The 25,466-nt window shown below is 44.5% G+C and overlaps 1 protein-coding gene across 4 annotated transcripts in view; it reads right to left on the reverse strand.

Annotated features, from left to right (window-relative positions):
• ASTN2 (astrotactin 2) overlaps positions 1 to 25,466 on the reverse strand; it is an 851,085-nt gene that overhangs the window by 604,653 nt on the left and 220,966 nt on the right. The gene's annotated exons all lie outside the window — the stretch shown is intronic.

Genomic DNA, 25,466 nt, shown 5'->3' on the forward strand with positions numbered 1-25,466 from the left:
GTACTATTTAGAGAGAGGGACACCTGAAGGAGGAATAGGAATTAGCAAAGGGAGTTGAATCAGAGTAGGGTTACTAAAGAGATCTGGGATAAGAAAGAGCACCTGGGTAGGAGGAGAGGCATGGGCAAAGATCCGAAGCCCGAAAGAGCAAGGCATGAGTTCAATGTGGCTCCAAGGGAGCATGCAAAGAGGAGACGAGGCCAGGCGGGTAAGATCACTGTGAGTCACATTGAGGAGTCTGGAATGTACCCTAATGGCAAAAGCTATTCACTGAAAATTCGCAGAAAATTGGCATGTTCAAAATAAGTCTCATCCGACAACAATTCCTAGTAAGAATGCGGAGGATGCATGCAGAGGTGGAGAGACCAGTGCAGAGAGGCTTTGGCGTAGCCAGCCAGAACCAGAACAGTGGCGGTGGGGGAAGACGACATCATGGGTCAAGTAACATTTGAGAAGATAAAACTGCAGTACTGTGACATGGAGATCACTTGGTACAATATCCCAATTTTACTGAAAGGGAAACTGAGCCACACCCCTCACCCCCCAGCCCAGCCAAACAAGGCATGTGACTCACTCCAGGCTAGCCAGTGGCAAAGTCAAGCCTCCTAAATCCCAGTCCAATGCTCTATTTTAATCAATACCCTGGATGGATTTGTTAGTAGTCTCGTTTCTGTAAAATTTCAAAATTGAAACTGGTAGGAAGTTCCAGAGAATGGTAAGAGTGAGGTCAAGACGGACAGAGAAAAAAAAGGTGAAGATAAAAGAAAAACAAAAAAGAAACAAAAGCTTAAGAAGGAAGGAGGAGGACAACATAAAAGGTAAGGGGAGGAAATGGGAAAGAAGCAAAGGAAATCATCTAAATGGCCTCACTGCCTTTGTTCTGAGAAATTCCCAAAGAGAGTCCCAACTTTGAAGCCTCCAAGCTCAGCCCTCCCTCCATCTATGTCTCCAGAGGCAAGGACGCTTCTTCAGTTGGAGCTACCTGCTGTCTGAGGCCAGGAGATGGTATGTGCAAAAGATTCCTGTTTCTTTGAAGGGATTTCACCGGACTGGACAAAGAAGGCTTCTGAACATCCCAACACCAATTTCTAAGGAGCTCCTGTTTTCCCAGGTAAGCTTTTCAGCTTAGACAGATGTGACTGGGGCGTAGCTCACATCCAGAAGGCTGTTTTGGGCATGGGGCTCTGCGAGAAGCTCTGTCTTTGAGGACACAGGCTGGGGAGAGGGGGTAATCCATGTTTGCTAAGGAAAGACAACTGACTCTACAAATGGGCCATGAGGTGGCATAACTTTCTCATCTGCCTGTCTTGCTGTCTCCCTATATTTCTCCATTAGGTCTCCTTAAAGGTGAACCGAGAACAACCCAAACATGGGACACCTACTCCAAGCCTATGATGCACAGCCTTCCCGCAAGAGGCTACGCTCCAATTCTGAGAAGCACTTCCCCACGCCCAGTCCTGATGGCTTAAACCCAGAGATGAGCGTGACTGGCCCCAAATTGTAAGAGCTGGACTATACTGTGGTCAAAAGTCTGGAATCCTCCAAGGGCAGGGCCCATTCAGGTTGGCCAACATTCATGCCTTCATTCATTTTCTTATCCGTTCACTCATCCATTCAACAGTGTTTTCAGAAAAAAAACAAAAAACAAAAAACATAATGTATCTGTGTCAAGTACAGGAGGTGTTGTCTTAGCTCGGGCCACCAGAACAGAAATCATCGATTGGGTAACTTCACAAAAATTTATGTTCTCACAGCTCTGGAGGCCGGAAGTGTGAGATCAGGGTGCCAGGGTGGTTGGGTTCTAGCGAGGTCTCTCTCCTTGGCTCACCGACAGCCATCTTCTCACAGTGTGCTCACATGGTAGGGAGAGAGAGCCACAGGCAGGGAGGCAGAGACAGAGGGAAAGAGACAGAGATCTCGTCCTCGTTTACTGACACCATGGTCCTATCTGATTAGGGCTCCACCTTAATGATCTCATTTCATTTTAATTACTTCTTAAAGATCCTATCTCCAAATATAGTCACCATGGATTGAACTGTGTCCCTCCAAATTTCTTGTGTTAAAGCCCTAAATGCCCAGTGTGACTGTACTTGGAGACAGGGCCTTCAATAGGTAATTAAAGTTAAATGAGGTCATGACAGTGAGGTCTTAATCCAATAGGATCCGTGTCTATAGAAGAAGAGGAAGAAATCTCTTTCTCTCTCTCCCCCCTCTCTTTCCCCACATACAGGAAAGGCCCTGTGAGCACAGCCATCTGTAAGCCAGAACCCAACTGTGCTGGCGTCCTAATCTTGGCCTTCTAGCCTCCGGAACTGGGAGAAAATAAGTGTCTGTCGTTGAAGCCACCCTATCTACGGTATTTTGTTATGTCAGCCCAAGTAGATAAACACACAGTCATCCTGAGGTTAAGACTTCAACACATGGCTCTGTGTGGGGGTGGGGGTATGGTCCATAACAAGGTGCGGTGGTGAAATGATGAACAGCCCCTGGCATGATGCTCGCCATAAAGATAGGACGGACCACGATTAATGAAATGATTGACTTACACGTGTAAAAATTTTTAAGTGACATATGTCACAAAGGAGAGGTGAGAGAGGATGCGGAGGCTCTGTTAGCAGAATGTGACCTAGTTTAGGAAAATCCTGGGCACTTGCTTCGAGGAGTGGGTACTGGGACTGAAAGAAGGAAGCGGTAGGGAGCGGGGAAGTGAGGAGAGGAAGAACCAGACCAAGAGCCCTCTGAGGGGAAGGTGGATGGAGGGGGCTGCACCACCACCCACTGGTCCTCAAACACCCAAAGCAAGTGACGTGAGATCATGCTGGAGAGGTAGGAAGTCCTAACCCCACCACCGACCCCAACCCTCTGGGCCTTATTAGAGACAGGACGCCCTGACAGTTTTCAACAGAAGAGTGGCTTGACCAGATATTCATTTTGGAAAGATTGTTCTGGCAGCAGAGAGCAGGATTCACGGGGGATGGGCAGAAATGGAAGTAAGACGACCAACCAGGATGACGGGGCAGTTGTGCAGAAGCCCACCTACGAGGTGATCCCCTGGATAGGGTAACAGAGGGAGAGGCAGAGAAGTGGGCACGCTTCAGAGCTCCCTTGCAGGCACCGCTCCCTCTGGAGGTGGTGGCTGATTGGAAGACGAGGATGAGGCGGGGTCGGAGGATGGAGTCTGGCCTGGCATCCACAGAGGCCTCATGAAGGCACCTCTCAAAATGAGCAGGAGCTCTGGGAGACAACATGTTCCAGAGGACTGAGACCACGAGCTGGTCGGAGCTGTGAACCCCTGGTGTCCGGCACACGTTTGAGGAGAGAGGTCGAGTAGGCTGGGGGTTGGGTGATGCGGTCTCACACTTGCAAGATAGAGCTGGACTCTATGGACCCTCCACGCACGCACTCCTTGGAAAAGGTACAGGAGCCTTGTGCATGGTGGTTAAGGACACGAGCTCCTGGCACGGGCAGTCACCGGAACACATGTTCAGTCCTGATCTGCACTGGCTGTTCTCCATCTGCTCCCCTGCCCTCCATCCATCCCCACCCCACTCTATGTCCTGGGGACAGACCCTCTGTGACCACACCCCTGCTCCTCGCAGTTGGCTTTGCCCAGTGGGAAGCCCTTGGGGGGATACAGGAGGAGAGAATTTGGAGACGGGTCTTCCCTCACCCCTTATCCCTCTCTGCACCCCATTCCTGAGAGTCTGGGGCCCTTGACAATTCCAGCTTCTGTGGGGGGCCCCTGGCTGCAGATCCTGTCCTCAAAGGCTCCAGGAAAACCAATGCCTCTCCCCACCTCCTCAATGATTCCAAGAGTCAGTGGTGGCTTCCTGATATTCCTTGTCCCTGGGTCTTCAATACCCTCATGTCGACCCTCTTCCCTCTGCCCACGCCCCTATAAATACCTGCTTCATTCAATTCCTCCTGCAAGTCCCATCTGAGGGTGCCTTCTTTGTCCAGGGGAGACCTCAACTGATACACCCCCCCTTCTGTGGTGCCTCTACCACTCACCAATCCTAACGATCAGCCTCCTCCCATCCTGCTATTTCTGCTTTCCTTTCTCCAAAACGGATGCAGACTGGACTGGCCGGGAGGTGAGGATGACATGGAGAGGGGAGGATTGCTCCTCCGAGCTGCAAGGGTTTCTGATCCCGGCGGTAGCAGATCTCACTCACCTGTCTGGCTGCTCTGGCCTTGGCAGCAGTGGCAGGTGCCCACACTTATGGGGAAGTGCCTGTGCGGGCCCTCCATGGCCCACTGCATCCTGCCTCCCTCTCTCCACCACCCCCGCCCCTCCGAGCCCTTTCGGTAGCTCTATCAATATCAATATATCAAGTTGTCCAAACAAGCCACACCACCTCCTGGTCCCCGCTGAGCTCTGCCTCCCCAGAGCAGCAAAATGCTCACCCGTCGCCTGGATGAACGCAACAGATGGTGCCTGATGTGAGCATCGTGTCAGCCCAGGAAGGGAGGGGAGGAGGGGGAGCTGCCTCTTTCCACCATATGAGACACTGTCAAGTTTAATGGCTATGAACCGCTGGGGCCAGCAGAGGAGACACAGAGAGGGGAGGAGAGAACAGGGGAGGAGGGAGGGAGAGGGAAACAAGAATGCAAAGGAAAAGAGAGCTCAGTAATAAAGGCAAGGGGCAAGAAAGGAAGAGGCCCAGAAAAGTGGAAGGGCAGAGGCAGCAGAGGGAACAGGAAGGGGAGAGGCAAGGACAGGAGAGGAGACAGAGAAGGCAGGAGAAGGGAAAACAGAGGTGGAAGAGAGGCCGGGGCTCCAGGGCCTTTGCAAAGGCATATGATTCCCAGGTACCAGACAAGCTCCGGGCTGATCCTCTGCCCTTCACGCTGTGTCTACCTTAGAACCCAGTAATTATACGACAGCCCCCCCTCGACACACACAGCCTGGGCTGCTCCACCACCAACGCTTGTATAGGTTCTGGTTCTGGTTCTGGCATCACTTTTATCACCCTCTTTAATTTTTCTAGACTCATCAAGCCTATGCAGGAAGAAAATCCACCATTCTTGAATACCAGCTCTTTGCTAGACGAGGAGCCTGGCATCTCCTTATGGTTTCCCACTTACTCCTCCTAACAGGCTTGAAAGGTTAAGTGTCATTAGCTGGTGTTTAGAAATGAGGAAACTGAGACTCAGAGAAGTCACACCATCTCCTAGGGTCACACAGCTTAGGGATGGCAGACCTGGGATCTGGGCCCAGGTTACAGTGACACAGAGGACCCTGGCCCACTCCACGCACCACCCTACACACATCCTTCTGGTTCGTTGGTGGATGGAAAAGGATATCCCGGTCTTGGGGTTTGAATGTTACTTCTCAGGGCCTGGAAAGGGACTCTGACAGCCCAGCCCCTCCTAAATGATCCAGGCAAAGAGCCCAGGCAACCTGGCCCTGGCTGGAGCCAGGGGTCCACCTTGACTGGAGACTGGCCAGCTATGCCAGAGAAATCTTGCTCCATGTTGATGGTCAACACAGTCCACCCTACAGGTCTCAGGCTCAAGTCATGCTCCATTTTGTGAGCTTTGTCTCCCTACAGAACTAGGTTCAGAGAACCAGCCACAGGCAAGTATTCACTGGCTTTACCATCCAGTGCAAGAGAAAGAGACTCGATTCCAATGTTAGCTCTGCCATTGTGTGCCATTGAGTCACTCGCTCTCCTTCTTCCTTTGTAAATGTCTGTAGGGCTGTGGGACGACTGTATGTAATTATGTACATAACTTGTCCGACGGAGCTCCTAGAACATAGCAAGTGCTCAAGAGCACTCATTACCAAACTTCCTCTTGCTTACCCTTCAGCTTCATGACTGGTCAATCATTTCACCCAACCGTCCAACTACCCATTCAGGTATTCATTCATTCAGTCATTCATTGGAACATCACCTGCATTATTAAATATCCACTTTGAAAATTCTTTCAGAGAGTATATCATTCCTCTTTTATTCATTTGTGAAAACAAAGGCACCAAGAGACAAAGTCATGACAAAAGTCCACAGAAGATCAAGGTCTAGCCCTCAGGTCTCCTGTGTTTATTATTCTAAGTCCCCAAATTCTAAGATAATTTTAACCTCCGATCCAGTGATGCTTAATTTTCTGTATCAACTTGTCTGGGATATGGTACCAAGATAGTTGGTTGAGCGTTATTCTTGATATTTCTGTGAAGGTTTGTTTTGTTGTTGTTTAGATTTTTTAGATTACCATTTAGCCTGGCAGACTTTGAGCATGCTCACACTTTGACTGTAATGAGAATGGGCTTCCTCCAAGTAGTTGAAGGTCTTCACAGAAAGAAGCCTGACCTCCTCTAAAGGAAGATTTCTGCCCACAAGTCACCAAACTTGAACTACAACATTAAATGTTCCTTGCATCTCTTTTTTTCTTTTTAGATTTTATTTATTCATTAGAGACATGGAGAGAGGGAGAGAGAGAGGCAGAGACATAGGCAGAGAAGCAGGCTCCATGGATGAAGCCCAATGCAGGACTCGATCCCGGGACTCTGGGATCACACCCTGGGCCAAAGACAGACACTAAAAGGCTGAGCCACCCAGGCATCCCTATTACCTGCATCTCTAGCCTAATGGTATACCCTGAAGATCTGGGACTTGTCAGCCTTCAGCATCATAGGAGTCATTTCCTTAAAACAAATAAACACAGAAACAAATCTCTATATAGATGTTGACAGAGATATAGGTACATAGCTAGAGAGATAGAAAAAAAATCTATATATATATAATCAATAGGTAATAGAGATATAGATACCTCCTATTGGTTCTGTTTCTCTGGACAACCCTGATTATTACATGGTTCATTCATGGTTCATATTCCCTTTGGCTTTGGACTGAGCACACTTAGACGCCAGGATTGTGGTGACAGTAAATAAGAAGACACCCCAGTCCTAAAGCACACACCAGCTAGGAAGACCTAGTATAAATGCAAAGAACCATCACATTTGGAAGTTGTAAGAATCCAGTTGCTGAATCTAGCATGAATTTTCATACAGAAGCCATCTCTTCATGAAAAGAAAAAAACGAACAAAAAGAAGTCAGTATTCCTTAGCCAGATGACAATACTCCACTAGTAGAATAAATTGAAAACAAAACCCATATACACATTTTTTAAAATGGCCACCTCTTCCCAATTCTCAGGGTTAAAAAGTTGATGGATAGAATTTTCTCACTTTTTAGTGTTTTTTTTTTTTTCTCCCACACATTTTCTTAAACCTTTGATGCCTGCTACAGCTTATCTTCAAGCAAGCGCCTACAGGCAAGACAAATGAACAAACAGCAGCAAATATAAATTGGAAAACTTGGGAACAGCCTTTTCTTACATACAAGATCTCGGGCCTGTCAGCTAGCACAGCAGACTTGGAGGGTGGTCATAATTTCTGCTGGAGAACTGTATTAAGCTGGAATGATGGAATAAAAATTAGTAATATATTCCTCTGTTGTCTTAAAAACAATACCTTCCAGGTTCTCTGGAGCTGGTTCCACAGTCCCTAGCCAGGACAGAGATGGTCTTGAAGATTCTTTCCAACTCCGTGGCCCTGTGGTTCTAAATGTAAATGAAACTGTGCTTCAATAAGATGAATGCAGTAACCACAAGAACTGCACTCTTGAGTTTGCAGGGCCTTCGTATCTCTTGAGAATGCTGTCCCCTACATTCTCCTATCTTTATAGGGCCCAGAGAGGCACAGAAGATTTCCAAAGTTTGGGCTGAAGTTGAAACATCAAGCTGACAAGTCCTCTGTAAGAGAGAAAGGGTCAAGTAACTGGACAGACAGGGTCAAAGCCTTCTCGGTCACTTGAGTAGCACCAGGAGAGCAAGGCATGGCTATGGGAAGGCTTTGGGATCGGCTGCAATCTGGAATGTGAAGCCCTGCTTCTTACCAGCTGTGAGATGTAGGCAAACCACTTAACCATTCAAAGTCTCAGACTTCCCAAGTGTTAAGCTGAGGTTTGCAATTCCAAATTCATAAAGCTGTTTTTGGATTAAATGAGATGCTAAAATGCTTATCACAGTGCCTGATGCGGAGTAAGCATTTAGGCAATGAGAGTTAATACTGTTATTTTCATGGCCAAAAAGATCTTAAACCATCAGTCATAGCAAATCAGCATCTTCTGCCCAAACCTGCAGGGCAGAGGCAAGTCCAGAATCTGTTGGGACTCACAGACACTAGCCAGCTTCTTCTCCCAGATTCATCCTTTCTATAACTGCACAGGAAGGCCAAGTATGCGGGTCTGCGCTCCCTGGGACCAGTGTGCCACCTATTTTACAGCTGGGATTCTGCAGCCAACACCGGCACTGGGTGCTGTATCCGGACATGGACACTGGGGATGCCGTGATGAACAGAATGTGGCCCCTTTTTGAAAGCACAACACTCTTTAAGTGGGAGAGACAGGTAAACATGATGAAAGGAGTATGCTAAATAACCAGAGAAGAGTGACAAGACCACTGAGAACATGCAATGTTCTCCAATTCCTTCGGCAAGTGGTAAGGCTCTAGAAAATTCCTGGAGGAGAAGCCAATCATCAGAGCCTTATCAAATGCAGAACCAGGTGAAGGGGACGATATTAAGAGTGCCACCAGCAGGCGACAGGGGCAAGGACTGTACAGAAAACTCTGCAGTTTGGTTCTTCCAGAGCTTAAAGTGAGAGATGATTTCATTACCAAGAAAGTCCATCTTCAACTAAGAAGAGGGTGGTCTCATTATCATTCCTACTCCTTTCCCAAACCTTACTTCAAAAAGCCCACCTACTTTGGGAGCCTTGCCCTCTGGCCCCATTACCGTTTCCAGTGCCTACCCAGCTATCTCAGATCCTCTGGGCATGGTGTGCGTGCGGTGCAGGAGTCCCACAGATTTGGGTTTCACCTCCATTCTCTCACCAAGGCACCATGTGGCTTTAGGTATTGGGTATGTTTCTTAATGGCCCTAAGCCCCAGTTCCTGTAAAACCATGAGCCTAAATCTCCCTCCAGAAGTGTGGGGTTCTGTGGGTTTTTTTCTGGTTAAAATTCAATGCAATAATATATGCAATGTGCTTAGCTCAGTACCCAAAACGGATTAAGCACTCAACGAAGTATAGCCTTTATTATCATTATTGTTAGCCGGCTTAAGTGAGATAAGCTTGCAGAGGGCCTTGTGCTGACTCAAAGCTTAACGCATGCTGTGTTCTTCCCTTCCCCTTTGGGTAACTCATCGCCTTTGACTCAGGACTATGGACTCTAACTCCCTGTCGTCCTCTCATGTATAAACTTTACTATCATCCGTGGCTGCTGTGAAGTCCAGAACTTCCGCTCATGGCTTCTGTCTGCCCTCATGCCTCACTACGTGATGCTCATCAAGTTTGTGCTCTGACCTCTAAGGGATTCCCAGGTCTCAAATATACAGCTGATAAAGATCTTGTTCCATCATCACAAGCCAGAGGAAACGGTTTTCTGGAAGCAAAGGGTGGGGGGAGATGCCCACCCTCTTACCCCTATTCTCTTCCTCCCCAGGAATTTAACCTTTTCATGATTTTACTTTTTCTCACCAGAGAGTTAGCTTAGACTTCTCTGGTTGATCTGTTCCCAAAGTTCACTAAAATGTACTGCTCCAATTTGTCAAGGACATCTCATTAGTCATGTAATCATAATAACAGTAATAATAAAGTTTATGCCATTTATGGAGTGTTTATAATGTGATAGGCATTAAGGTAAACAGCTATGATTTAATGTAATTCTCATAATGACTGTGGTGCATGGAATAATAATTAGCCTCATTTCTTCGCCTCACCCCTCACCCATACCACTGCTATAGCCTCTTTGTGGGTGGAATGTACTTCATTCATTGCTCCTTGATTTTCCGAGTGACTTGTTTTGGCCAATGTTATGTGGGTGAAAGTTAACGTATGTTAATTATGAGAATAGGCTTTAAGAGGTACCACATGCTTCTGCTCACATGCTTACACCTGCCACCACCACAAGGAGGACCTGCCTCAGCTGGCCTGTTGGTCCAAGGAAGGTGAATGGCACATGGTAGAGTCACAGCTCTGCAGCATGGAGCATTGACCCTTCTCTTATAGTCTAGGGCACTGACCCTTGCCAACCTGTAGATGATAAATAAACCCATCTAAGATGAGCGCAACACTCCATCTATTCCTTAGACACATGACAAATTGATGTTTATTATTGGATGCCATTGAGATTTTGTAGCTGTTTGTTACACAGCACTATTGTGGCAGTGATTGGTATACAACCTGTCAAGAAGCATATTATTATTTCCATCTTACAAATGGGTAAGTGAGGCACACCAAGATTAATTAATTTTTCAAGTATCATACAACCTATGAATAGCAGAGTTGGACAGATATCTTCAAAAGCTACTCCACGGATTATCTTGGAGTGTGGCCCATAAACGTGATCTAACGAACTGACTTGCATATTGGAGTAGATGAAAATAACCCCTCTCAGCTGGCTTCCCTTTAATCCACATTAATGATAATTATGGAGAATATCTCAGGAATAACAATGACCTGAAACTGAAGTGTCCCTCTTCAGTGGCATAATGAACACACCCATTCAGGGCTTGCAGGGCTACACTTGGTGAGTGAGTGAACAAGTGATTCAAGGTGTGTCTATGACTGGGCACTGAATCTGGGCTATGAAAAACACACGTTGCCACATAAGTCCATTACCAAGCCATGCTATGGTGGAGGGAGGGAGGAGTTTATCACGGAGTGGAATACGGAGTTTGTACAATCTTACTACTTCAACTGGCAGATTTTCCACCCATCTTCCTTGAAACTAAGGGCATTATCTTCCCAGTGCAAAAGGGTGGTTATAAATTTAAACACATGTAAGTCAACTATAGCAAATGGTAGGGATTTGGGAATGAAATTAATGCAGCTGCATTATAAATATGTCCTATTTCTCAATATTAAACTCTTAAAAATAGACTGGCTAAATATATAGGCAGTAATGGATTGAGGCTGAGTTGGCGTTACTATAAGGCTCGGGATTTTCCATTTAATGACTTATAATTTCAATTTCCCATTCCTCCATGACAGTGAGAGCGAGCTTGCTTTATTAGTCGTGATTACATGCCGCCACCACACAAAACTGAAAAGAGAAACCACTGGCGAGCAACATCAGTGGGAGGGGAGAGCAGAGGATCCCTAATTGAAAACTCAGCAGATCTAGGAGAAGACTCACTCTTGAATTCAGTTCAGCTGTTGTGTGACTTTGGCCACCTCGCCAAGCCTCTCTGAGCTTCAGGAAATACATTATTTCTGTGAGATGCACATGAAAGCCTTTGATCAGCTGGGCCACTATGAAGTTGGCAATATTGAGGGACACTGGGTGGCTCAGGGGTTGAGCGTCTGCCTTTGGCTCAGGTCATGATCCTGGGAACCTGGGATCGAGTCCCATGTCAGGCTTCCTGCATGGAGCCTGCTTCTCCCTCTGCCTGTGTCTATGCCTCCCTCTCTCTGTGTCTCTCATGAATAAATAAATAAAATCTTAAAAAAAAAAGAAAAACAAAAAGAGTCAGACAATTCAAGTTGGCAATAGTGCCACTTTGCTATAGCTTAGTAAACACAGGCCTTCTAAATTCTGTTCTTCACATCCTTAATCATATTGCCAGTGTCCACGCCAAGAAGTGAGAAAATAACATGACAGAAACATTGTGCAAAATGATCTTATTACACCGAGGTTCAAATCCTGGACCTGTCGCATACATTTCTCCTGGAGCACAGTGACACGGCCTCTCTGATCTTTAGGTGTTCTTCACTTACTAAATGGAGATGGGGCTACCTACAGGAAAGGTTCACATAAGCACAGCAGTGATACCACTGCCTCATCTCTGTTGATTTGTTGAGTGTTTACTCTATGCCAGACACCATGACCTCATATCCCACTCACCACAAGCCTGGGAAATGAGTGACATTAGTACCACCCTATAGGGACACAGCTCAGTCTGGAACCCAGGCTGGTCGGAGGCCTGTGGTTTGAACCACTGCTGAAGTGATGCACATACTAAGAGGAACGAAAGAAGGATGTGGAAGGAGCAGAGAAGGGACCAGGCTGTGGCATGTTGGGGCTGTCCCAAATACCTATGGGGGCTACGATGTGGATATGGTGTCACAGCTGTATCTGAGGAATTATTTTTATTCCATGGCTAGATAATCCTGAATTATTGTCTTCTTTCCTTATGCAGTCCTGGTTAAACTCGCTCAGCTAAGTATTATGGATACCTCTTTTTTTCTCCATCCTTTTCCCAGGGAGCAGCCAAAAAAACTAAGCTAAGACAGTAGAAAGAACTGGAAATCATGTCTTTAGTGGAGCAGAACAAATTTTTCCTCTGATGTTTTTTGGTGAAATAATAGAGATCCATCCTAGGGAGCCATTTGCACAGGGAGCCTGTGTGCACGGGTGGATGGGTCTTGAGGAATGCTCTCATTTTGCTCGATGTGCACAATGAGGTAGAGAAATGTGATAAAGGAAAGACGGGGTGGGGGTGGGGAGGCTGTGATGATAGAACCTCAAACAAAGCTCACGTAGTAACACAACTGCAGGTTCTGAGAACCCTGGCAGGAATCTCATGCTCCTGCTACTGTTCTGATAAAGGAGCATTCAGGGATTATACGTTTTTTTTTTTTTTTTTTTTAGTTTTTTTTTTTCAACTTTCACTTATTTATGATAGAGAGAGAGAGAGAGGCAGAGACATAGGCAGAGGGATAAGCAGGCTCCATGCACCGGGATGCCCGATGTGGGATTCGATCCCGGGTCTCCAGGATCACGCCCTGGGCCAAAGGCAGGCGCCAAACCGCTGCGCCACCCAGGGATCCCGCATTCAGGGATTATAAACAACAGGTGCTATGTCTCTCCTGAGTGTCTGCCTCTCCTTCCTCACCTTTTATCTCTCATCAGTCACCTCCTGGTTTCAACCTCTGGAAGTTGGACCCTGGGTTAGATAGAAGGGTCCAAATGGTTTTTTTTTTTTTTTTGAGTCCCCACCAAAAATGTACATTTTATAAACATACATTCAGCCAGCTTTTCTTCCTTCCTCTCCTTATGTCATTTCCATTCAATAATTGAGGCCTCAGAGATCCCAGTGAAAGTTAACAGTAAGGCAACAGCTAAGAAAGCAACATGAATAGAAACATAAAAGTCTTAGAACCCAAAGGCATCAGCTCCACTGTGTCTAGCTCAGACCACGCCTGGAGGACTGTGTTGAGATCTGAATGTCACATGAAAGACATAACTAGCAAAGCAGGGGATCCCTGGGTGGCTCAGCGGTTTAGCACCTGCTTTTGGCCCAGGGCGCGATCCTGGAGTCCCAGGATTGAGTCCCACGTTGGGCTCTGGCATGGAGCCTGCCTCTCCCTCTGCCTGTGTCTCTGCCTCTCTCTCTCTTTCTCTCTCTCTCTCTCTCTATCATAAATAAATTAAATCTTAAAAAGAAAAATAAAGAAAGATATAACTAGCAAAGCAGAACAGGCCAGGTATGGAAAGCTAGTCCAATATGAAGGCTTAGAATGGTATCATGAGGAACAGGAAGACAGAGGGGAGAAGAAAAGTTACCTGAAGGGCCACAGTACTAGTACTAGTACCAATGTTTAACATCCTTCTTACTATCACTAAGCCCCATGCACCATGATGCATGCTTTATTATTAATTGCAGGAGCTAGTTTCTTGTGAGTGCTTACGGTAGGCCAGGCACCTGCTAAAGTGTCCAAGATAAAATTTCATGAAATTTTCAATGATGCTGTGAAGCAAACACTATTTACATCTCTTTTCTACAGATGGAAAGATTGGCCCTGAGATAGTTCCAGTTCCTGATGAAAGCAAGCTTTCTCCGCCTCGGCATTACTCATGTTTGAGACTAGATAATGCCTTGTTGTGAGGACGGTCCTGAGTATTGTAGGATTTTTAGCAGCAACCCTGGCTGCTGCCAGTGAGATGCTGTTAGTCCCCTCCTCAAGTTGTGGCAACCAAAAGTGTCTCCAGGTATTGTCCAATACCCCTGGAGAGGCAAAATCACCTTGGTTGAGAACCACTGCCCTAAGGTAATCTAGCTGATAAGTGGGATGGCTGGGATTCAGATTTAGATATGTCTGGTACCGAGATCCATAATCTTAAGAATAATAGTATTAATATCAACTATAATAATAATAATAGTTATTATATTATGAGTCTACTATATGGCAGAGCTTTCAAACTATGGAAAAAAAGAGTTGGTGGAGGTGACAAGTCGTCTGAAACTGGAAGTAATCAGAGAAGACACATTCAAAAAATAACATGGAAGAAATCCAAATATTACCTAACAGTGAAAACATCAGGCCAATGATGACCCTAGAGGTCCATTATTCAATAAATTTAAAACATGAGGTTCTAACTTTTATTCTAAATCCTTTTTGAGAATTATCGAAGAAAAAAATTTCAATCTGAACTGTCTTCCCCTTTGCAGAAACTCAAAGAAATTGACCTTGCTCTCATGTGTACAAGATCAAGAAGATGCCCCTCCCAGTTCCCTTTCTTCCTCCTTCCAACACACACACAGGCATGAACCCTCTTGTCCATGCATCTGGGCTCAGAATCAACTGATCCATTGCCTGGTTCTAGGTAGAAGATAGCGAAGGTACAGTAGCAAGTCTTCAGCTGGGCAGCGGATTGGCAAGTTTCCACCTGTTTGTAGTAAATTAATGATGCCCGAGCAAGGAAGACACTGACAAGAAGGAAGCCCATTAACCTCCTGCCTGCCTCTCTTCATGGTCAGAGCATCTACTCTTGAGCTGTATTTGAATGCAGAGGAGGAAAAGGAGGGGGAGACATGCACATCTCTAGCAATTATAGACTGGAATGAAAAAAAGAAATAAATCCAAGTCAGGGAGAAATCTGCTGGAAATCATTCATCCAGGTGAAATTTCAGAGTCAGTCCTCAAAAGAGCCTGATGATGCAATGAATTACACCAAGATGAAGTTAAATTAAAGAGGACAGAACTGGGCTAAACTTAAAAAAAAAAAAAAGTTCCCCAATTAACTCTAACTCAAGCACCAAAATTAAAAAACAAAAATTTAAAAAGACAAGAGGTAGATCGGGAGCTCCTATATCCACAAAGCCAAGTGGAGAGAGAAGTCCACCTGTCTGGTTGACTTCAGCATTCACCTGCAAAGCACAGGGACTAAAGCAATGCTCTCAGGCAGCGTGTGGCATAGCAAACAAGGATGAGAGAGTTTTCCAAAGTGGCATGCACAAAGACGCAGAAGTTCAAAGTCCTCTTCAGTTAAAAAAATGACAAGTCATTTATAATGACTGGAGCTCAGTGCTCCTGGAGGGTCAGTGCTGCCAATGAGGTGAGAACGGACGGGGTTGTGAACACCTCAGGGAGAAACTTGAATGCCAAGCTAAGCACTTGAACTTTACTCTGTATAATAGGAAAGATTATACATACATGTCTTACGAGAGATATAGATATACAGGAAGATTCTGGTCAGAAGGGTGGCACTGTCAGAGATGTACTTAAGAAAGATTAATAGGACTGCCAGTTTGGAAGAGGGAAAATAATGGATAATGATATTCATGATAACAAGAGCTTAAATGTCCTGAGCCACTCAGCATGTGCCAGTAACTGTGCTAAGCGTTTTACCTGAATTTTCCAATTTAATACAACAACCACATGCGCTAAGCACTTCAATAAATTGCTTTTTGCAGAAGAATTTAAGCTTTGAATTTAAAATGTGTTCAGGGTCCCAATATTAATTATTGGTTGAGTCAAGATACTAACCCTGGTCCAATTTTAATGACTATGCATTTATTCAAAAGGCTGTGTAAGTTTAGACAAAAGAAGATACAGATCTTGACTATGGCAATGTCAAAGGACAGAGAAAACAAGATATGTATCCAGAAATATATATATATATATATATATATATATATATATATATATACACATATATATAAATAAATTTAGGGATTAGAATAGATAGGAATGATTGGACTTAGATCTAAATTGGAAGAGATACAGAGAAATCAAGTATGAATCCTGGGAATGGTATCCAACTATGATTTGAGAGGTAACAACACCCCAATATATCTAAAAGTTATCTGAATGTTCCCCTTTTGTAATTGAAAAGGAAAAACAGGGATGCCTGGGTGGCTCAGTGGTTGAGCATCTGCCTTCAGCTCAGGCCGTGATCCCGGGGTCCTGGGATCGAGTCCCGCATCGGGCTCCCTGCATGGAGCCTGGTTCTCCCTCTACCTGTGTCTCTATCTCTCTCTGTCTCTCATGAACAAATAAATAAAATCCTTTAAAAACATGGAAAAACATCAGTGATGTTTTCCTTACTGCAGCCAACTTGCCTACAAAACCTAATCAGAATATTCGTTACAGAAAAGAAAAAATAAAGTCACGGTGTGAAGAAATTTCATCTTAACCATCCACCTCAGCGAGTTCAGTGGCAGCATGGCAGAGACTGTCGGGCAAGACCAAAACTCAGACTCTGGGATTCCCAGAGAACTAGAGGGTTCAGGCAGAGAGCCAAGGAGGGCATGGGTTTAATGAGCAGGAGGGCTTGTGGACAGCTGAATTTGAAACTTAAGGAAACTCAACTCATGCAAATATTTGCACTCACCTGCTCAGTGAGCTTACCATAAAGACTTCTGTGGCTTAGACCTGCAAGTCCAAACACTGGAGTCTCACTGTTTGTCCTGGTCTGCTCTGATCTTCACTGTCTTCCCATTTTCACCCTTGTCTGCCTGGATGGGCCTGACCCTTCCTACCTCACCCTCTCTCCAGTCACTGCCGTCACTCACTTCCAAGCTAATTGTCTCCACTGATGTGTGCAAACCAACCATTTATGGGAAATGCCACGGAATGTTAATTTCATTTGGAACTGGGTAATTGTGAAAAGCGCTCCCATCTTTTTATTATATAGAATGAATAAGTATTGTATTAATAGTGCCATTTCCAATTACAACCCCAATCACAGGCCTGTCTTCCCCTAACTGTGGGTTATTTTTCATGGAGCATTTTTCTGAACAGTTTTCTTTTTAAATCCTTCCCCCCTACTCCCTTCCTCACATCCTTGTAATTAAGATAATGCAGCATAATTATAAACACATATTGGAAGCTCAAATGCCAGCATGGACTATCCAACTAGAGCTACACGCTTATTGAAATTTCTCAAGCAAAAAAGAAAAAAAATGTTAGAGTCACCACTGAGAGAGAAAAATGAAGACTGGTGAAGTCAGCAAGGAGGAAGTCAGAGCAGTCCAAAAAACCTAGCCAGAGTCCATGTCTGGGAGCTGAGCTTGCTGGATATTTCCAGGAGGCAACCAGGAAGCATGCTCAAAGCTTTCAGATGTTGAGAGAAAAAAAGTTACTGCGCATTCACAAGATACTTCATATATATTGACTGATTTCCTCATCGAAACAAATCCATGATGCTTGTTTTTTTTTTTAATTACCATTTTACAGATGAAGAAACTGAGAGTCTAAGGAGTTAAGAAAGTTGGCCAAGGTGAAGACCTAGAATGGATAAGCTGAAATGTAATCCTTGATTCTTGTATTAGCTAGTTACCACCATGAAGAGCCACTCTAAATTTTTTTTTTTTCATTCACAATTGTGTTCATTCACGTGTCTATGGGTCAAGTCAGGGTCAGGTTGTTCAGACTGGGCTTTGCTTGCTGCAAGCTGCAGGCTGGTTTTAGGTCTACTTCACACCTCTCTCATCCTCTTTGGACCAGCAGGATCTCTGGGGCGTATTCCCACAGAGATGTGAGAAGGCACAAGAAGGAAACTCCACTGTGTAAGTATATTTCAAGCTTTTGTCTGTGTCATACTTGCTAACATCTCAGTGGTCAAAGCCAGTGAGATGGCCAAGGCCGGTATCACTGGGACAGGAAAGCACGTTCTCCTCAAGTGGTGGATGGAGAGTGAATATTTTCTCAATGTAATCTATGAGATGACATCTATACCATGTAGGATCTAAGCTCCTAGAATGTAGGGGGTCAGGTCAAAGAGATGTGGCCATGGTGACACAGAAGTGGTAACCAATTACATGACCTGGAGACTTCCTTATTCATATAAATGACAGTAATGCTGTGGAAGGGCTACGGAGATGCCTATAATGGAGTTTTTAAATGTACAGTGCTTCTTTGTAACCTCATGCTTTATCCCTCTTCTCTGCTTTATTTTTCTCCATTAAACATATCACACTCTTGACCTTGTTATGTATTTATTTTATTAACTGCTCTTCCAAATGTACATTAAATAAATAAAAAGACATTGTCTATTTTGTTAACTGTAATATCAGCAGCACCTATGGCATTGACTGGAATGTGGGAGGCACATGATAAAGATGTTTTTAAATAAATGAAATGCAAATATGTGAACCCTAGCTCCTGAAAACTCCACACATGCAAGACCAAAAAAAAAAAAAAAAAAAAACTCAATCTCTACCAATCTAGGGACTGTCTTATGCTCTAAATAAGGGACAGGTTTTTTGAGAGATACAGTGGAATGATGATCATGATGATCATGATGATCATGAGTAGTCTCTTGTAGTTTTTCTTAGGAAAGGTATATTAAAAATAGCTCTTACACAAGTAAGCAGGATTAAACCTCATAAAATGTATAGCAAAGGGTTGGGGGTTAAAACTTGGAGACAGTTTCATGGAGCAAGAGCCTTTTGAACTAGTTCTTAAAGACCATGTTAGATTCACATATGGGGAAATGGGAGAGCGAAATCCCAGAAAGGAGAAACAATACAAGGAACTTCCAGAAGGAAGAAAAGGTGGAGGTAACAGCTATAACTCTTCAAATAAGCTTCACACTTGCTCTAGAATTTTTTGGTTTATCTAAGCAACTCTAGATTTATTATATTAGTTGATCTACAGAAGCACTGTGTGTTGTTCTATATGTTGGCAAATTGAACACCAATAAAAAATAAATTTATGAAAGTAAAAAAAAAGAATAACCATTATAAAATATACAAGACTTACTATCACTATGTTATAGATGAAAAAGCAGAGGCTCAAATACAGTCTATGACTCTGCAACTGGATGAGAAATGGAGATCTTAGCTGAGACCCCAAAGTGACACACATAGACATCAAAAGTCTGAATATGGATCACCCAGTGGATCCTATGAAAAGTGAGTAGTTGAGAACCAGTTAGTGAACTAGTAGATCCATCAACCTCATGAGGGGCTTGACAGATAATTTTTTGAAGGAAGGGTACATGGGTCACTACTTGGGAAATAGCACCACAGTGAGCCCCATCTCCTCCTGCTCGGGGGAGGGAATGATGATGGTGGGAACATCTGCCCTTGAGCAAGCCCAATGAGAAGGGCTCTCATGGCACCATTCTGAGAGCTTCACATGTGGCCCTTGCCGGTGAGCTGGTGTCCAGAGAGAGATGGGCTGGCAATCTGTTCTGGTGACAGCAAGGCGGAGGGGCCTGTGTGGGGCTCAGCTTGCATCACCAGCGTTCTCTGCAGCCCAGTAGGATGATGAGCCGGAGAAGACCAGTCCGAGGTTGAAATGCAGGATAGCCGTTAGAGGAGGACGCTAAGCTAGACCATGCGGGCTCACATCCTGGCCCCTCCACATTCCAGCTGTGCGAGCTTTGGGCAAGTCTGCTAAGTTTTTTAAGGCTCAGGTTCTTTACTGTAAAACAGGGATAATAATCATAGTAACACGGGGCCTTATGAGGATTAAATGAGTACACACGGGGAAAACATTGAGCATGCTGCCAGTGCTGCACAAGTATTAACTGCCCCAATTATGTGAAGTTAAAAGGAATTGCCTAGACAGGGGGCCAGACCTCACTAGAGGGAAGCTGGGGAAATTTCTAGAGTCATAGAATGAGTCAATGAACACAGGGAAACAGGGATGCATCCCAACACAGTAAAGGACCTCAGAGGAGGGATCTTTAAGAAAGGAGTTGGGTCACTGAGGAAACCGTGAACTTGCTTTCAAAGAGCCAGCACTTCCTGTACCAAGGTCACCAGCTGTTGAAGTCAAGTGATGACAGTGCCGTCAGGCCAGACCTTCCCTGATCCTCTTAGGTTTCCTCCCATTGTTGATACACTCTAGCCCCCCCGAAGGGTTAGAAATAGCTACAAGGTAAGGGGAGGCAGTAAGCAGGGACAAAAACCAGGGGTCACCTACATCTCTCAGCTGCCAAGGTAAGTACACCCTAGTTGGAAGAGCAGAACTGGAGAGGGAAGCTCACCGCTTAACGGAGACTAAGGGCTTGCTTATTACTTGATCTTGGGCATCCCCATGTTGAGACTGTGTTTTGCTACGTTAAGTAACTGTTGGACTTTGCATTACCTGACAGAAAAGTCATTCTGTTTTTACATGGGGCAGAGGAGATATTAATACAAATATGAAGAGGTAATAGAAGAGAAAGCTAAAGATGCTTTGTGACTATATCCTATGGGCCATTCCTGGACAATATATCAGGTTGTCTATTTTTTTTTTTGATATTTTATTTATCAGAGAGAGAGAGAGAGAGCACACAAGGGGAAGGGACAGAGGGAAAAGCAAGACTCCTCAATGAACAGGGACCCCAATGCAGAGCTCCATCCCAGGACCTTGGAATCATGACCTGAGCTAAAGGCAGACACTTAACCGACTGAGCCACCCAGGGGTCCTATCCCGGGTTACAAGTTTCTAATACTATTTTTGTTACATTTACTTTTGCATTATATTAATACAGCTTTTCCCATTTCAAAAAGGGCTTTCTTTTTGGTTTTGATTTAAGAGAATCATTGCAATGCATCCAGATAAAAAATTATTTAGCAGATAAGTAGCAGAATTTGACTTGAGTGTTGCTCTCCCAACTCATGAGCCATTTCTCTATGCCATGACTCAATCAGCGTACACAATTCAGTGGTCCAAATAATCCATTCTCCCCGTTTCATTCAAAGGGGATTGATCATTAAGTCTTATTCCCAACGGAATAAGAAGTTAGATACTTCCCCTAATTGTTAACCATTTTATCATTGACTCCTTGCTCTTATAACATGTCTCATATTTGCAATGATGCGTGATTGCTACCTTCCTCCACCGGAGAGGAGTTCCACGTAGACACAGACCATAGTTGCATAATTGACTACTGTTTCTCCAGTATTTCTCCGGTGCATAGTACCTGGCACAGAGTAGACATTCAGTGCATGCCAGATAAATGAATGAATTGATGGATTAATTAGTAGGGACTTACCACTGAGTTTTCAAACCACTAACCTTTGTGGGATAAGTGATTTTTTTTTTATTTCTAAACAACTGGTTTCATACATAAAGTTTTATCTTAAAATATATTCCCAACTAAAATATCTCTTACATTTTCTAAATTTAAATTCAATTTAGAAAAAATAAATAAATAAATAAATTCAATTTAGTTGACATATAGTATATTATTAGTTTCAGAGGTAGAATTTAGTGATTCACCAGCTGCATCTAACACCCAGTTGGGTGCTCACTATATCACATGCCCTCCTCAATGCTCATCACTCAGTTACCCCCATACCCCCTCCCCTCCAGCAAACCTCAGTTTCCCAGAGTTAAGAGTCTCGTATGGTTTGCCTCCCTCTCTGTTTTCATCTTATTCTATTTTTCCTTCCCTTCCCTTATGGTCATCTGTTCTGTTTCTCAAATTCCACGTGAGTGACATCCTATGGTATCTTTCTGTTGGTTTTTAAAAATCAATTTTAGCAGTATCACCCTTGAGAACTACATGAAATCTTCAAAAGCACCATTTACAGATGGCAAAACTGAGTCCCAGACAGAGGGATGGCACCCGAGCCAGGGTCAGAAGAGGAAGACAGGAGGGCTCAGTTCAGTGTTCTCAGCGGTGCCCAGCTGGCTGGAGAACCCTTTGGCCCTGTGTCACTGAGTGTTTGCATGGATTCACACCCCAGGGCATCACCTGGTGAGGCTGTCACTGGGTGTAAATGAAAAGTGAACAGAAGCCTGGAGGAAGCCTCCACGCTGGCATTAATGAACACACGGCAGATTCCAGCCTAATGTTGCGTGAAGTTTGGAGAAAGATCAATAACCATCAAGTCAAAACAGATCTTGAGCCTCCTGGTCTGCCTAGACCTCCGCCACACCCCCTCTAGGCAGCCAGTGGGCCCTGAAGTACGTTATTCATGGCTGGGTTTGAGCTGTTAATGAAACATCTTTATGAGGCACAGGTCTGGGCTGAAGCAGTGAAGCTCCTCTGAGAACCGAACTCAGGGATTCCTGACTTTGCCAGACACTGTGTCAGGCTTTGGTACAGCTGTCCTGGCACCTGCCTCACCCCTCTTGCATGAAGTCTGCTCGGAGCCTCTCCCTTCCCCGGGCATCTGATTCTCAGCACATATGCAAGAGGACACATGGTGATGGCCAACGTGGACTCCGTGCCTTCTCTGTGTTGACACTGCTGAGCACACATATGGACGGTCTTTTATTTCCTGCAGCAATCCTGTGAGTTAAATAACTTATTACAGCCATATTACAGATGAAGAAAGTGCAGCTCAGGAAGGTTAATCAACTCCCCCCACGGTCACAGGGCTAGCGCAGGACGGAGGAAATGCGCAACACACAGACTGACTTCAGAGCCCACGGGCAAGCACTAAGCTTCATGACTCCCACTGCCCACATGGTGGCCAGGCAATAGCTTGGAGAGGTCATGGCTCCTCAAAATGCCTTCCCCCTGCTGCCTTACCCATTCCATGTCTCTCCTGCCATATGCATTTGCGCTCACCTAGAGACTGTGTATAATTGGCCGACCACGTACTACGTTCCTTGTATGAGTTGAGTGCATTACACTTAAGACTTTAATTCAACCTCTGCAAAGTAGGTATTGTTACCCCTGCCACACAGTTGAGCACATGGAGGCCCAGACAGGTGGAGGACCTCAGCCTCGCCAGCAAGAGACAAGGTGGGATTCTGAGTGGGAGGCCTGGGCTCCTTTCTGAGTGCTTTAAGGTAGCCCTGCCTGGCTGTCCCAGCTCAAAGAAGAGGTTCCCTCACCTCTCCACTGCCATTGCTCTGTCCCTGGCCCTCTCTCATGCTCACAGAATACAGAACTACATTGCATGAACATCCCATAGTGATTCATGCTGGTATCTCATGCCATGAGACTGTGGGTTCCTGAGGGTCAGAGCCATGCCTTTCTTCCCCATGAGCCCTGAGCCCAGCACCTTGCTCACCACAGATATTTGACATTCGAGTGGCAGACACAAAACATGGTTCCTTTTCTCCACACATTCAGCTGTGAGTTGCTGAGCAGGTCACTTCATGTTCCTTGAACTCTACTCTGTGTCCATCAAGACAGATCATACCACCTCCCTACCAAACTATTTGGGAGATGAAATGAGAAATTAGATATAAAAGGTCTAACCCATAGTAAGTGTCCATTAACAAAAATTATCATGAAAGCATAATCATGCAGTGAAAAATATCTCTTTAGCTCTTAAAACACCGATAACAAACAGTTCTCAACCTAGTGGGTGATCCAATACCCAGGCACTGGGTCCTACCAACATAATGAAAATCAGTGTGGAGGAGGCGCCTGGGTGGCTCAGTCAGTTAAGCAACCCTTGATTTCAGCTCAGGTCCTAATCTCTGGGTCCTGGGATGGAGCCTCCCCATCACTTGCTTCTGTCCATTCCTTTTTGACCACACCCAGCCAAACCGACCTTCCTAAGGCACCTTCCCCTCCCCCATCTTCCCTCAGCAAGGCTCTACTTGTCCATGACACCTCCACTCAGCTGTTGATCAGTCGGAGAAACCTCACTGACCCTCTGGACTAGGAGGGTCTCTGTAAATGGCTCACGGCACCACCTCACTCTTCTCATAATATATGCTTATTGTTCATTATCTTCTTCTCCACAGGCTGCAGAATGTTTTAGATTCAAAGAAGGGAGTCCTGGCCTAAGAGCCCAGCCGGTAGCAGGCATACAATGTGATGTCTGACTCCTTCCCTCTCTCTGCCTCAGTTTTCTGAAAGGCTAATGATGCTGAAACATCCATTCTTCCTGTGACACTGGGTTTTGGGGAAGATAAAAGGACACATCTGAGAGAGTGATATTAAAACTTCCATTACTGTTCACACAGCAGATACTTTTCTTTCTTTCTTTTCTTTTTTTTTTTTTTTTAATTTGGAAAGATGACCTAAAAAAGGCAAAAACAAACTTAATCGAAATAGAACTAGGGGCTTTGAGAGCTCAGATGAACAAACAGGGAACATACCATCAGTTGGACCCTGAAAAATCCCCAAATTTCATGACTAGTGCAATGTACTCTCTGTACCTATTTCTCTGTCTTTATCTGTCTATCTATCTGGTGTTGATCACATTAATTTTTTTCCCTGAAAACATTATTCCTTAATTGCTAAATTCTTAGGAGTTTAAAGAGAATAGAAATCCATATAGTTCTGAGGCATCTAATTAAATCCCTAAAACATTATCTGGCAATTACATCTGAATGTCCAGGAGCCTTTGGAATGATTTAAAGAAGGTCCTTAAAAACCACTGTTTTTCTCCCCTCACACCTTTATAACCTTTCCCAAATACAATGCCATGCTAAGAAAAAAGAGCAATCCTCAAAATCAAATTAGATTAAATGCTGAAAATAATGTGGATGCATGAACTCATAAACCAAGAAATTACTTTCTGGGATTTTGAAAATATGGTTGAAAATACTACTGTCTCTGTTGAACCTGAGTGTACTGGACAAAACTCACTATTAGAAAAAAAAAAGTCATCCATTTAGTAAGTATTAAGCACTTATTATATACGAGGCTGTGAATAAGGGAGACACCGACACCCTTTCTGTATGGGACCTACATTCTCGAAAGGGAGACAGAGAAAAACTCTAGTTATTTCCTGAATGACAGGCGTCGCACAGGAGGCTCTGTGAGCATGTAATGGGGAACTCTAATGTGATCTAGGAGCTCAGCAAACTTTCTCCTGAGGAAAGAATATCTGAGCTGGCATCTGACTGCCTTTATGCTCAAGATAATTGTTTTTAGTCATGAGAGTGATAAGAATTTACCTACATTTTAGAAATATTACCCAAGAGGCTTTGAGGAGAAAGGACCATAGGCAGGGGGCAGATGCCAGGGGAGATCACTAACTGAGTCAGCTTCTTCCAGAATGAGTTTCCTCACCTCTAAAATAGGGGTACGACTAATCTGAAAAGATATATGCAGTGCTATGCTTATTGTACCATTATTTATAATAGCCACAATACGGAAGCACCCCACATATATACATTATATATATAATATTTTATATTCATAATATATATGAATATTGCTCAGCCATAAAAAAGAATGAAATCTTGCCATTTTCAATGGCATGGATGGAGCTAGAGAGTATTATGCTAAGTGAAATGAGAGAAAGACAAATACCTTATTATTTCGCTCATACGTGCAATGTAAGAAATGAGACAAATGAACAAAGGGAAAAGATACAGA

The sequence above is a fragment of the Canis lupus genome, chromosome 10, assembly GCF_048164855.1.
Source record: "Canis lupus baileyi chromosome 10, mCanLup2.hap1, whole genome shotgun sequence".
NCBI lineage: Eukaryota > Metazoa > Chordata > Mammalia > Carnivora > Canidae > Canis > Canis lupus.